Below are 14,259 nucleotides of genomic sequence, written 5' to 3' on the forward strand. Positions count from 1 at the left end.
GAGGGCGAGACTCATCTTAAGGGGGGTAAGTTTGTAACATCCCAAATTTTCAATTTGGAATGTTATGCGTTAGATCATCATTGCATATCATATTTTATTGCATTTTGGCTTGATCCTAGAAATTCTACGCAACTCAAGGACCCACGGAGAGAGTTGGGAATTTCGTTATTTTCATATTTGAGTTTTTCCCAAATTTTGAAAAGAGGATCGTTTGATTTTAATTATTTTCTCTTCGAATATTTCTTTTATAAAAATAAAAGAGAGAGGATAAAATGACTTCCTCAAAATAAAGAAATATTGGAGATTTAATATTAAAATCAAATAAGAATTTTATTCGGAGTTTTATCGCTATTTTATTTGAATTAGGAAAAGTATGCGTTTTCAAAATTGCAGTAGAGTCCCAAATAAATGTTCACCTTGTCCGGTAGAGTTTTAGAGGACGGGGAAAATTTATTTCAGAATTTTTGGAGTCCATTTAGTATTTCTTTTATTCATTTTACTGCACGGAATAATTAAAAAAAGGAAACCGACTTTGGGCCGTATCCGCCCGGGACTCCGCCCGGGGGAGGCTTTATAAGCCGCGCCGCCCGATGCCGCAGCCCACCAGCCCACCGCCGCTGAAACCCGTCGCCGCCCGACCCCGCCGCCGGAGCCGCCGTTGCCATTCGCCGGACCTCGCCGGAGGTAGCCGCCTCGGTTTTCGCGAGAAAACCGATCGGTTTTCTTTCGAAACCCTAGATGCATTTTTTTTATTTTAGATTGTTTTTTTCGGTTTAGTTATTTAGCGAACGCCCGTTTGTACATTCGTTTTAACGAACGGTTTTCACCGTTTAGCCGCAGACAGGGAACGTTCGTTCGTTAGTCTGTTCGTCAGTTTTTCTTTTTCTCGGCTTTTCCGCGATTATTTTCGATCGCGATTTCTGATCCGATTTTCGTTTTAGTTTATCTTTCTGCTCGTTTATCGGAATCAGGCGATTCAAGCGCCTAGAGTTTCGTCTCGAAGCCCTCTTTCTGTTTAATCAACTTAAAGAAGTTTTTGCTACTGTAAAAATTGACTTTAGTCCAGAATAGTAAACGAAGCTTGTTTCTTTCGCCGTTTTTGTTTTGTTGCTTCGTTTGATTTGATTATTTTTGCAAACCGGAGTTCTTAAGTTGAACTTTCTGGTTAGATCTCTTATTTGAGTTTTATCCGTGCCCTTGCTTGATTGCTTATTGTATGCTTGTTTGTTTGCGATAGAGTACCTGGAGTGCGAAGCGTGCTACTACGAGTCTCTAGGTTTCACGGATCATCAGCAAGGCAAGTAACACTTTGATCATACCTCTTTACTACCCAATTTTATTGCATTAGATCAATCCTCAAACAATTGCATGGTTAGGATCTGATTAAATCGTGGGTTTGGGAATTAGTTGAGGTAGTACCTATTCACCTGTTTATTATCAAACCTTTGGGAGTTACTTCTACGTTGCTTATATTGCTATGTTATGCTCGTAGACGTGGATTGGGTTTGAGCGCATTCATGACAGAAGTGAGAATTGTTAATTAATGGTTAACTTAAGGTGGCAACTTTAATACACATCTAGGTAGATTGAGGCACCTGGGGAACCCAGTGTTGTCTGTATTTTTGGAAATCCCGGGGTACCGTGTGATTCTCCTATGGACTGCCACCCAGGCTCAAAGGGATCATAAGATTATTCATGCTAGAAACTTCCGTGTGCAGCCACATGCATTATGGGCTCTGGCATGGTTGAGTAAGTTGTGGGAAACCTTTCCATGACGGGCTAGCAGATGTAGGGGATTGTAGGTGTACAGGCCTATCTATCGGTTAAGGGGACCTCTTCGGAAAGACTGTGTCTCAGTCATCCGTTTCTCAAACATTATGTAGTGCGAGAAATCCAACAGAGGAGATCGAGTCTTGTGGGTAAAAGTGCACAAACCTCTGCAGAATGTACAAACTAATCATGGTTAGTCGTGTCCCCGGTTATGGACATCTTGAGTATCTAGTTCTTGGATTATCATGTGGATCTCATCACTCTAAATTAATTTTGTTGGGGTTATTAATTACCTTTTAATTGGGATTGAGATGGGATTTACCATTCTCAATGTTTTCAACCAACTTTGTAGTTAAATAAATTCATTCCTTTGTTGTAGGGAAAAATTGGCTTTTCGCAAAACATATTAACCATACAGCCTCCACCAGCCATATATGCATATAGTGATAGCTTTACTCTATTCATTACTCTTTTGTGTTACATTGCCAGCATATTCCATGTGTTGACCCGTTTTCGGGCTGCAACGAATCATGTTGCAGACTTTTCAGACGACGAGTAAGGAGCCTTAGGTCGTGGTCTTTCACTCAGTGATGCCGTTGGAGTTGATGGACTCACTTTATCTTCCAAGCCTTCCGCTGTTATCGTATTAGATGGCCTTAAGCCATATTTATTGTAACAAGTTATCTTTTGAGACATTCGATGTAATAAGTGTGTGATTGCTACTCTGTTATAAATCCTTCAAGTACTATGCGTGTCAGCATTACCGATCCAGGGATGACACTGATGCACAGAGATCAGACTGTTTAAGGTCTGGTCGCTACAGCCGAGCCTCGCGAGGCGGACGACACAAGACCTCCTCAGGGGCGGCCTCACTAGGCTGGCTCGCGAGGGGTGGAGAGATCAAGGCGAGGGGCACCTCGTGAGGTTCCCGTGAAATGAGCCATGACGACCAAGGCCAGGCGGGCGCCAGCGGGCGCAGAGTACCCGTTGCCTCTTTGGTGCTAAAGGGGCAATTGCAGGCGAGGAGTCCCAAGGCATCAGGAAAAGGTTTGCATATCGGTGCAACGAGACCAAGACCAGCAGGACGGCAGGACGGAGGTCATCATGGAGCCCACGACGGCGTCAGCACCAGAGCCTTTGGCAGGCGAAGACCACCTTTTGTCAGGATAGCTTGTACTAGTTGTCCCGCTTCAAATTGGCCATTGTGGGATCCCTTCCCGCCTAACATTTGACGAGAGGACCCGGGCCTCTATAAATAGGGCTAGCCACCACCGTAGGAGGCAACTCATCTTGGACTGGATCCATTCCACTAAGGCCACACACAAGCTCACCGAGCACAAGAACACCTCTCCTCAGGAGGCTGTTCTTCCCTTGTACTTGTTCATCCTTAGCCTACAAGGCAATCCACCGCACCACACTGGAGTAGGGTATTACACCACATCGGTGGCCCGAACTAGTATAAACTCTTGTGTCCCTTGTTCTTCGAGTTTGATGTGCTGAGCTTTGAGATCGTGGTGAGTGAGCGAGCTAGGGGGAGGGAGAGATCTTCGTGCGCACCCCAGATTTTGAACCTTGAGGGTTTTGCCGGAACCCGAAATCCGACAAGCTTCCCATGCGGATGGTGTAGTTGTACACTTGCGCTCGCACTCCTCCTCATCGCCCATGGCATTCTGACAATACCTATGTATGCACACGAGTGGAGTGTCAAGTAGTATACCATCCTCGAAGGGGTCAAGTGAACACGTGTAAAGGAGATGATTCACCTTTATGTATGTGAAGATGAGGTTGTGTGTGTCACTTGCCAAACGGACTCTTGACATGGTGATGTCCGTAGGATGCTCCCATCATCTCCCCCCGCCCCCTCGGGAAACATCCAACCTCGGATCAAAAATCAAATCACCATGCACTACTAGGGAAAACGTTATACACAGAACCTTAGCAGTAGCGCTGGATAAAACGAGGCGCTACTACTATCGACTTAGCAGTAGCGCGGCAAGAAAAAAGGGCGCTACTACTAAAATTGCCCCACCGTTGCCGCCAGGCTAGGTTTAGTAGTAGCGTACCTCAGGTAACCATGCTACTGCTAACTGTATAGGAGTAGCCCATTTTTTGGATAAGGCGCTATGGCTAAGTTTGAACTTGGCCACATAGCGGGCCCCACTTAGCAGTAGCGCCTCTCCCATGGGCGCGCTACTGCTATCTTTTTAGCAGCAGCGCGTTTTACTCCCTAGCGCTACTGCTAAACCGCAGCCACCACCTTTTTCCTCCCCTCCCCCATCCTTTCTTCCTTCACTTTCCCCCAGCTCCCACCTCCTCTCTCCCTCACTTTGCTTCTTCCTCACTACTTCTCCCCCCATTACACTCTTTCTTAAACCTCTCTTTCTCTCTCTTTATTGCTCCTAGCTAACTACACCACCTCCATTAATGCATCTCCTTTCTCTTTTTCCTTCCCCCTCCACTAGTTGAACTCATCTCCTTCCCAAACTAGCTAGGTAGATCTAGCATTTAGTGAAGTTACCTATGTACCTCCCTAACTAGGCCTAGCCATGTCAAGAAGTAAGCTTTGTCCACTTTTGATCATTCCCTAGGTGTGTGGCGACACCGATGGACATCATCATCACCATGCTCGATCTCGATATAGGTGATCAAAAATTTGTGCTTTTGCAAGAATGGAAATATGTGTATGTGTGCGATATGACATACTCGGGCGATATGATGGAAATTGTGTGTGTGGCATGAGTTGCCGCCAAATTGTGCTTGAGTTGCCTATGTTTTGGCGAAATGTCGATTTATTTCCGTTTCGGCGAATTTTGGGCAAACTCTATATGGCCTATTTTTAGGGAAGGTCATGCCGAATTTTTGTATGACTTTGATGCATTCATGCATTTTTATAATAAATTTGTTTATTATTACCGTGTAGGCGTTCATGATGGTCAGTGGAAAGGTGGTTGCGGTCGGCGGTGTAGGACATGAATGAAAATAACCGGACATAGATTTTATGTCCGTGTCGAAGATGCAAAGGAGGACTTCGGCTCAACCCCTATGATGATGGTCATGTGATGGCACACCTGCTCATGATTGGTTTCATGGATGGCTATACTCGTTGGATAATTGAAGATGATGATAATGAGGAGGACTCCAACAGAGCAGGCAATGACGACATGGGGCAAGACGAAGAGATGACCGATAATGGCGGCGGAGAAGGGGCCGGACATGGTGGCGCGCAAGAGGCCGCACATGGCGATGGAGAAGAGGCCGGACATGGCAGCGGAGAAAACATGGACTCCATGCTGCGGACTGCGTCGCTACTAAGTTCAATCGTGCGGGACCCTCATGTTCAAGAACTGCTTCGCAAGGAGATGAGTACTGACATAGCTTCTAGAGAGGAGGCCAAGCTACAACAACTGGAGGTAGACTCGAACACTCCATTGTATGATGGTTGCGATCCTGAGGTGACCCGCTTGAGTTTCACGCTCAAACTTCTGAAGATGAAGGCTAAAAACAAATGGACCGACACTAGGCTCGATGAGCTTCGCAAGGACCTAAAGGATGTTCTTCCCGCGGGGAATCTATGTCCTACTAGTGTGGATCAGGACAAGAAGATCGTCTGCCCTCTTGTTCTGCCGCACGTTAGGTACCATGCATGCATCAACGATTGCATAATTTATCGGAAGGAGCACGTGGAAAAAACCAGCTGTCCGGTATGAAATGGTTCTCGATAGAAGAAGGCTGATGTCTACTACGCAACTTTATTCTTGTAGACACGTGTTGGGCCTCCAAGCGCAGAGTTTTGTAGGACAGTAGCAATTTTCCCTCAAGTGGATGACCTAAGGTTTATCAATTCGTGGGAGGCATAGGATGAAGATGGTCTCTCCCAAACAACCCTACAACCAAATAATAAAAAGCCTCTTGTGTCCCCAACACACCAAATACAATGGTAATTTGGATAGGTGCACTAGTTCGGCGAAGAGATGGTGATACAAGTGTAATATGGAAAGTGGATATTGATTTTTGTAATAAGAACAATAAAAAACAGCAAGGTAGCAATTGATAAAACAGAGCACAAACGGTATTGCAATGCTTGAAAATGAGGCCTAGGGTCCGTAATTTCGCTAGTGTAATCTCTAAACAATGCTAATCCTATATACCTGAGAGATTGATCCCCACTACATGTAATTATCTAAGCATGCAAGCTATCCACCTCAACAAGCTTCCAACTCAGCAGAAGGAGAGTTATCCGTGGGCCATGTCATCCTTTTTTCTGGTGCCACACTCATGGTGGAGTTTCCCTCAACGCGTGGACTGTATGAATTCTGGCCAATTAACTCCGCACCTATTGATTTCTATCACTAGATCCTGCCAATTCAACTTCTCCAATGCATAATGTAGCCTTTTTTCCTTTCTTTTTCAACAAACTGCGTGATTTATCTTCCATACACATTGATTCCTGACCCTGTTCATCTTCTGTAACTCAAGTCGTTCATCAATCACAAATAGACAACAAGGCGCTGGGGACAGACGAACGGTGGAGTCCCATCTCTTTCGAGTACGTGCTCAAGCATCCTCCCAGTGACAACCAAGCAACGTCATGGTTTATCTGGTGAGCCGCTGACCTTTGCACACTTTACATTTTGTGTTTGGCACTCCATGTTGTCTTCCTGCCAAGGTCTGTCTAGCGTAGGCACGCCCACTCTCATGTGAAGTAGAGGAAGAACCATTCGCAACGCAGCGGAGAGGAAAAACACGGGTATGTCTCTGTTCTCCCGGAGTATGTGCCACCCGCCGGACAGCTGGTTGCAGGCTCGGCTCCGCCGCAGACACGCATGAGGAGGACGCCACGGTGCGACGCAAACGGTATGACGCGGTCGTCAAAGAGGCCAGCGGCGCCCGAGACAAAGGAGCCCAGCAGGGGACGACCAGGGCGGAGGACCTACTGTGGCGCATGGACGAAGCCGAGAACGGCTGACCTTCCCCGCCGTGGCGCCGATCCTCGACGAGGAAGCTTGCGAGGGGGGCGGGGCAGTGACAGGCGCCCTCTAACTATCGGCGGTGGAGGAAGGACTGCTCAGTGAGATGGTGACAAAGGCGCAGCAGTGCTTTTGCGCGGGGCTGACAGCAAGAGGCCGGGGACGCCCAACACGCACGCCAGGATCGGCAACCTCATGAGCTAGAGCTACGCGCGCGTGCATGCTATTGTTGTTACATGTGTGCACGTCGTTCGCTGGTACTAGCATGCATGCACGCAAGTATGATTAGTTCCTTGCTAGTTAACCTACCTACCTTAGCCAATGGTTCCTAGACAAGTGATACATGCATAACTAATCAGATTAGCTACAAACCTAATTGCTCTACCAATAGTACGTGAAATTCATGCCTCCTCTAATCAAATATGTTTGTATTTCTTTTATCCTCAATTTGTTTATTGTGTATTTCCAAATTTTCCATTTGCTTATACTAAACTTTCTCTCTTACTTAAAAAAATTATTTTCTACTATTTCTTTTTAGGCTGTTACTACCATTGAATATATATTTTTAGAAACACTACCATTGAATATTTGAACAACATAATTTCGTTCAATTTAACTTTTTAATTCCCGCAACAACGTGCGGGGTATCATCTAGTATAATTGGATCATATAACCAAACCTCAAAGTGCGATGAAGAATCACCCCAAAGTTCCTATCTAGCAGAGAACATAAGAAGAAATTATTTGTAGGGTACGAAACCACCTCGAAGCTATTCTTTTCGATTGATCTATCCAAGAGTTCGTACAAAAATAATTACAGATTCATAATACTCAATCCAGCACAAAGAACATCAAAGAGTGCCCCAAGATTTCTACCGGAGAAACAAAGACAAGAGCGTGCATCAACCCCTATGCATAGACTACCCCAATGTCACCTCGGGAATCCGCGAGTTGAGTGCCAAAACATATATCAAGTGAATCAATATGATACCCCATTGTCACCATGAGTATTCATATGCAAGACATATATCAAGTGCTCTCAAATCCATAAAAGTATACAATTCGATAAAACGAAATCTCAAAGGGAAAACTCAATTCATCATAACAAGATAGAGAGGGGAAAACACCATATGATCCGACTATATTAACAAAGCCTCCGATACATCAAGATCGTGACATTTTAAGAACACGAGAGAAGATTAAACACATAGCTACTACTACAACCCCTCAGCCCCAAGGGTGGACTACTCCCTCCTCATCGTGGTGGCCGCTGGGATGATGAAGATGGCCATCGGTGATGATTCCCCCCTCCGGCAGGGTGCCGGAACGGGGTCTAGATTGGTTTCTCGTGGCTACAGAGCTTTGTGGCAGCGGAACTTCTGATCTATGGTTACCCCCACGGTTTTTGGAATATTTGGGAATTTATAGGGTAAAGAGGGGGTGCGGGAGGCCACCGAGGTGGGCCCAACTCACCTGGGCGCGCCTGGGCCCCCAGGCACTCCCTGGTGGGTTGTGCCCCCTCAGGTCACCCCCAGGTGCTGCTCTGGCCCATTGGTGGTATTCTGGTCCATAAAAAGTGAACAAAAAGTTTTGCAGTGTTTGGACTCCGTTTGATATTGATTTCCTGCGATGTAAAAAACAAGCAAAAAATAGCAACTAGCACTGGGCACTGGGTCAATAGGTTAATCCCAAAAAATGATATAAAGTTGCTATAAAATGATTGTAAAACATCTAAGAATGATAATATAACAGCATGGAACAATCAAAAGTTATAGATACGTTGGAGACGTATCAGCATCCCCAAGCTTAATCCTTGCTCGTCCTCGAGTAGGTAAATGATAAAAACAGAATTTTTGATGTGGAATGCTGTCTAGCACGTCATCTCATATTCTTTTCTTTCTAGCATGGACATTTGGACTTTTATATGGTTCAAATCAATAGTCTAGTTTTGACATGAGGACTTTAATACTCAAGCATACCAACAAGCAACCATGTCTTTGAAAATATCAACGCTAAAATAAGTTATCCCTAGCTCATCATGCTCAATCATTGATCCATTCATGAAACACACTCGCATATTAACTACACACAATGCTCAAGTACGATCATATTGCCCCCTAGTTGGTCCTTTATAAGAGAAGATGGAGACTCAAATTAAAAATAAAAATTGCATAAAGTAAAAGAAAGGCCCTTCTCAGAGGGAAGTAGGGATTTGCAGAGGTGCCAGAGCTCAAAGCAAAAATTGATAGATAAAAAACATTTTGAGAGGCATACTTTTCCCACCAACGGAAACGACTTAGGGCTCCCAACACTTTACATGCTAGATATATCATAGGCGGTTCCCAAACAGAAAATAAAGTTTATTCCTTTTTCCACCATACTTTCACTTTCCATGGCTAACCGTATCCACGGGTGCCCTCCATACCAACACTTTCCAAGGAATTTATTATTTGACAACATAAAGTATATTCATTTTTCATTTCGGTACTGGGCATCCCTAATACCTTTGCCTTCCTCTCATGCAATGACAAGTGAATAAACACTCATCGTGAGAATAACACATCTAGCATGGAAAATATTGGCCACCCCTCACCGCCTCGCGAGCGGTACGAGCACACAAAAGAGAAATTTATTTTGAAATTAGAGATGGCACATACAAATTTTCTTAGAAGGGAAAAAGAATACCACATATAGGTAGGTATAGTGGACTCATGTGGCAAAACTGGTTTAAAGGATTTTGGATGCACAAGTAGTGATCATACTTAGTGCAAAATGAAGGCTAGCAAAAGATTGAGAAGCGATCAATCAAGAAACGAAAAATCTCATAAGCGAGCATTGAGCATAATTAACACCGAATAATGCACCACAAGTAGGATGTAATTTCATTGCATAACTATTGACTTTCGTGCTTGCATAGGGAATCACAAACCTTAACACCAATATTCTTACTAAAGCATAATTACTCATCAACATGACTCACATATCACATCATCATATCTCAAAACTATTACAAGGAATCAAGTTTATTTTGTCCAATGATCTTCATGAAAGTTTTTATTATATCCTTCTTGGATATCTATCATTTTGGCACTAATATTCATATGTTGCTTTTGATAAGCTCAAACAAATATAAGTGAAGATCATGAGCATAATATTTCTTTCTCTCAAATTAATTTAAGTGAAGCAAGAGAGAATTTCTTCAAAAATACTAAAGCACCCCGTGCTCAAAAAGATATAAGTGAAGCACTAGAGCAAATGACAAGCTACTCCAAAAAGATATAAGTGAAGATCAAGCGAGTAGTTAAGTAAATAGGTAGCTATGTGAGGACTCTCTGTTATTTAAAACTTTCAGATCTAAGTATTTTCTTAAAACAGCAAGCAAAACAAAACAAAATGAAATGACATTATAAGAATAGCACACATCATGTGATGAAGAAAAACTTAGGCTCAACCGATACTAACCGATAATTGTTGAAGAAGAAAGGTGGGATGCCTACTGGGGCATCCTCAAGCTTAGATACCTGAGATTTATTGGAATATTATCTTGGGGTGCCTTGGGCATCCCCAAGCTTGAGCTTTTGCATCTCCTTAATTCCTCTCATATCACGGTTTTCCTAAATCTCAAAAGCTTCATCCACACAAAACTCAACAAGAACTCGTGAGATAAGTTAGTATAAACCAATGCGAAAACCTTATCATTCTCTACTGTAGCAAATCACTAAAATTATTATTCAAAATCGCATACTAAATGCCTCTACATATTTAATACTCCTATCCTCAAATAGAATCATTAAACAAGCCAACATATGAAAACAATGCAAAAATAACAGCAATCTGCCAAAATAGTACAGTTTGTAAAGAATGCAAGACTATCAATACTTCTTTAACTCCAAAAATTCTAAAAATTTAACACACTGTAGAAAATTTATCAGATCGTACTGTGCAAAAGGTTTCAACATATTATCATATTCTGACTTTTCTCGGGAATTTTTGCAACAGCGGTAAACTTCCTGTTTTGAAACAGCAACATGTAGACTTGCAAAATAAGCATGGTGAAGGCTATCCTTGACATTTCTATTGAAAAGAAAGATGCAAAACATTATTCTAACTAAAAACAAGCAAATCCTAACAAAAGAAAATGATGCTCCAAGAAAAACACATATCATGTGACGAATAAAAATGTAGCTCCAAGTGAGGTTACTGATAATGTTGGAGACGAAAGAGGGGATGCCTTCCGGGGCATCCCCAAGCTTAGTTGCTTGCATCTTCCTTGAATATTACTTTGGGGGTGCCTTGGGCATCCCCAAGCTTAGGGTCTTGTCACTCCTTATTCTCCTCATATCGACATCTCACCCAAAACTTGAAAACTTCAATCACACAAAACTTAACGGAACTTCATGAGATAGGTTAGTATGACAAAGAGCAAACCATTTCACTTTGGTAATGTCAAATACAAGATTCATAATTGTTCTCACACAAAGCCTACTGTACCCTGTAATTTCCACAATTTATATTAAGGAATATAAGCCATAGAAACTAGAAAACAAGCAAACTATGCATTGAAAACAGAATCTGTCAAAAACAGAACAGTCTGTAATGATCTTGACAACTACCATACTTCTACTAATCAAAAAATCTTGAAAATTTAGGACAACATAGAAAAGTTGTATATAAATCATCTGTAGAAAATTCAGAATTTTATCTCGTTCCAATGAATTTAAACAATTCTGTTTCTGGAAGCAAAAGTTTCTGTTTTTGCACAGATTCAAGTCAAGTATCATCCACACTATCCCAAAGGCTTTATTTGGCACTTTATTGAAACATAAGCTATAAAACATGATTAATACGGTAGCATAATTATGTGAACACACAAAAACAGTAGGTAAAAGTGTTGGGTTGTCTCCCAACAAGTGCTTTTCTTTAATGGCTTTTAAGCTAGGCATGATGATTTCAATGATGCTCACATAAAAGAATTGAAACATAACGGGAGCATCATGAAGCATATGACTAGCACATTTAAGCCTAACCCACTTCCTATGCATAGGGATTTTGTGAGAAAACAACTTATGGGAACAAGAATCAACTAGCATAGGAAGGCAAAACATGCATAACTTCAAAACTTTCAACATAAAGAGAGGAAACTTGATATTATTTCAATATGTACAAGCATATGTTCCCCACTCATAATAATTTTCAGTAGCATCATGAAGAAATTCAAAAATATAACCATCACATAAAGCATTCTTTTCATGACACAAATGCATAGAAAACTTATTACTCTCCACATAAGCAAAGTTCTTCCCATCAATAGTAGCGGGAGCAAACTCAACAAAATAACTATCTGAGAGTGAAAATTAAAATCATGATGACAAGTTTCATGGTTATCATTATTCTTTATAGCATACATGTCATCACCATAATCATGATAAATAGCAAATTTTTATCATAGTCAATTGAAGCCTCATCCAAAATGGTGGATTCATCACTAAATAAAGTCATGACCTCTCCAAATCCACTTTCATCATTATAATCATCATAAATTGGAGGCATGCAATCATTATAAAAAATTTGCACATCAAATCTTGGGGGACTAAAAATATCATTTTCATCAAACATAGCATCCCCAAGCTTATGGCTTTGCATATCATTAGCATCATGGATATTCGAAGAATTCATACTAACGACATTGCAATCATGCTGATCATTCATGCCAATCATTTTATTGAAGTCATCTTCTATCAATTGAGCACAATTTTCCTTTCCATCATTTTCATGAAACACATTATAAAGATGAAAAATATGACGCAACCTCAATTCCATTTTTTAGTTTTCTTTTACAAACCAAACTAGTGATAAAACAAGAAACTAAAAGATTCAATTGCAAGATCTAAAGATATACCTTCAAGCACTCACCTCAATGGCAATAGCGCCAGAAAAGAGCTTCGTTGACGGGATGGAGTGCCGCTTACCTAGCCTCCCCGACAATAGCGCCAGAAAAGAGCTTGATGTCTAATATGCAACTTTATTCTTATAGACATGTGTTGGGCCTCCAAGCGCAGAGTTTTGTAGGACAGTAGCAATTTTCCCTCAAGTGGATGACCTAAGGTTTATCAATCCATGGGAGGCGTAGGATGAAGATGGTCTCTCTCAAACAACCCTGCAACCAAATAATAAAAAGTCTCTTGTGTCCCCAACACACCAAATACAATGGTAATTTGTATAGGTGCACTAGTCCGGCGAAGAGATGGTGATACAAGTGTAATATGAATAGTGGATATTGATTTTTGTAATAAGAACAATAAAAAACAGCAAGGTAGCAATTGATAAAACGGAGCACAAACGGTATTGCAATGCTTGAACATGAGGCCTAGGGTCCGTACTTTCGCTAATGCAATCTCTCAACAATGCTAATATAATTGGATCATATAACCATCCATCAAAGTGCGATGAAGAATCACTCCAAAGTTCCTATCTAGCGGAGAACATAAGAAGAAATTATTTGTAGGGTACGAAACCACCTCGAAGCTATTCTTTCCGATTGATCTGTCCAAGAGTTCATACTAAAATAACACGAAATGATTTCAGATTCATAATACTCAATCCAACACAAAGAACCTCAAAGAGTGCCCCAAGATTTCTACCGGAGAAACAAAGACAAGAACGTGCATCAACCCCTATGCATAGATTACCCCAATGTCACCTCGGGAATCCTCGAGTCGAGTGCCAAAACATATATCAAGTGAATCAATATGATACCCCATTGTCACCACGAGTATTCATATATATCAAGTGCTCTCAAATCCATAAAAGTATTTAATCTGATAGAACGAAATCTCAAAGGGAAAACTCAATTCATCACAACAAGATAGAAAGGGGAAAACAGCATATGATCCGACTATATTAAGAAAGCCCGCAATACATCAAGATCGTGACATCTCAAGAACACGAGAGAGAGAGAGAGAGATTGAACACATAGCTACTGGTACAAACCCTCAGCCCCGAGGGTGGACTACTCCCTCCTCATCGTGGTGGCCGCCGGGATGATGAAGATGGCCACCGGTGATGATTCACCCCTCCGACAGGGTGCTGGAACGGGGTCTAGATTGGTTTCTCGTGGCTACAGAGCCTTGCGGTGGCAGAACTTCTGATCTACGGTTACCCCTGAGGGTTTTTGGAATATTTGGGAATTTATAGGGTAAAGAGGGGGTGCGGGAGGCCACCGAGGTGGGCACAACCCACCTGTGCGCGCCTGGGCCCCAAGGCGCGCCTTGGTGGGTTGTGCCCCCCTCGGGGCACCCCCAGGTGCTGCTCTGGCCCATTGGTGGTCTCCTGGTCCATAAAAAATCCACAAAAAGTTTCGCGGTGTTTGGACTCCGTTTGATATTGATTTCCTGCGATGTAAAAAACAAGCAAAAAACAACAACTGGCACTGGGCACTGGGTCAATAGGTTAGTCCCAAAAAATGATACAAAGTTGCTATAAAATGATTGCAAAACATCCAAGAATGATAATATAACAGCATG

Source organism: Aegilops tauschii, chromosome 6, assembly GCF_002575655.3.
Source record: "Aegilops tauschii subsp. strangulata cultivar AL8/78 chromosome 6, Aet v6.0, whole genome shotgun sequence".
NCBI lineage: Eukaryota > Viridiplantae > Streptophyta > Magnoliopsida > Poales > Poaceae > Aegilops > Aegilops tauschii.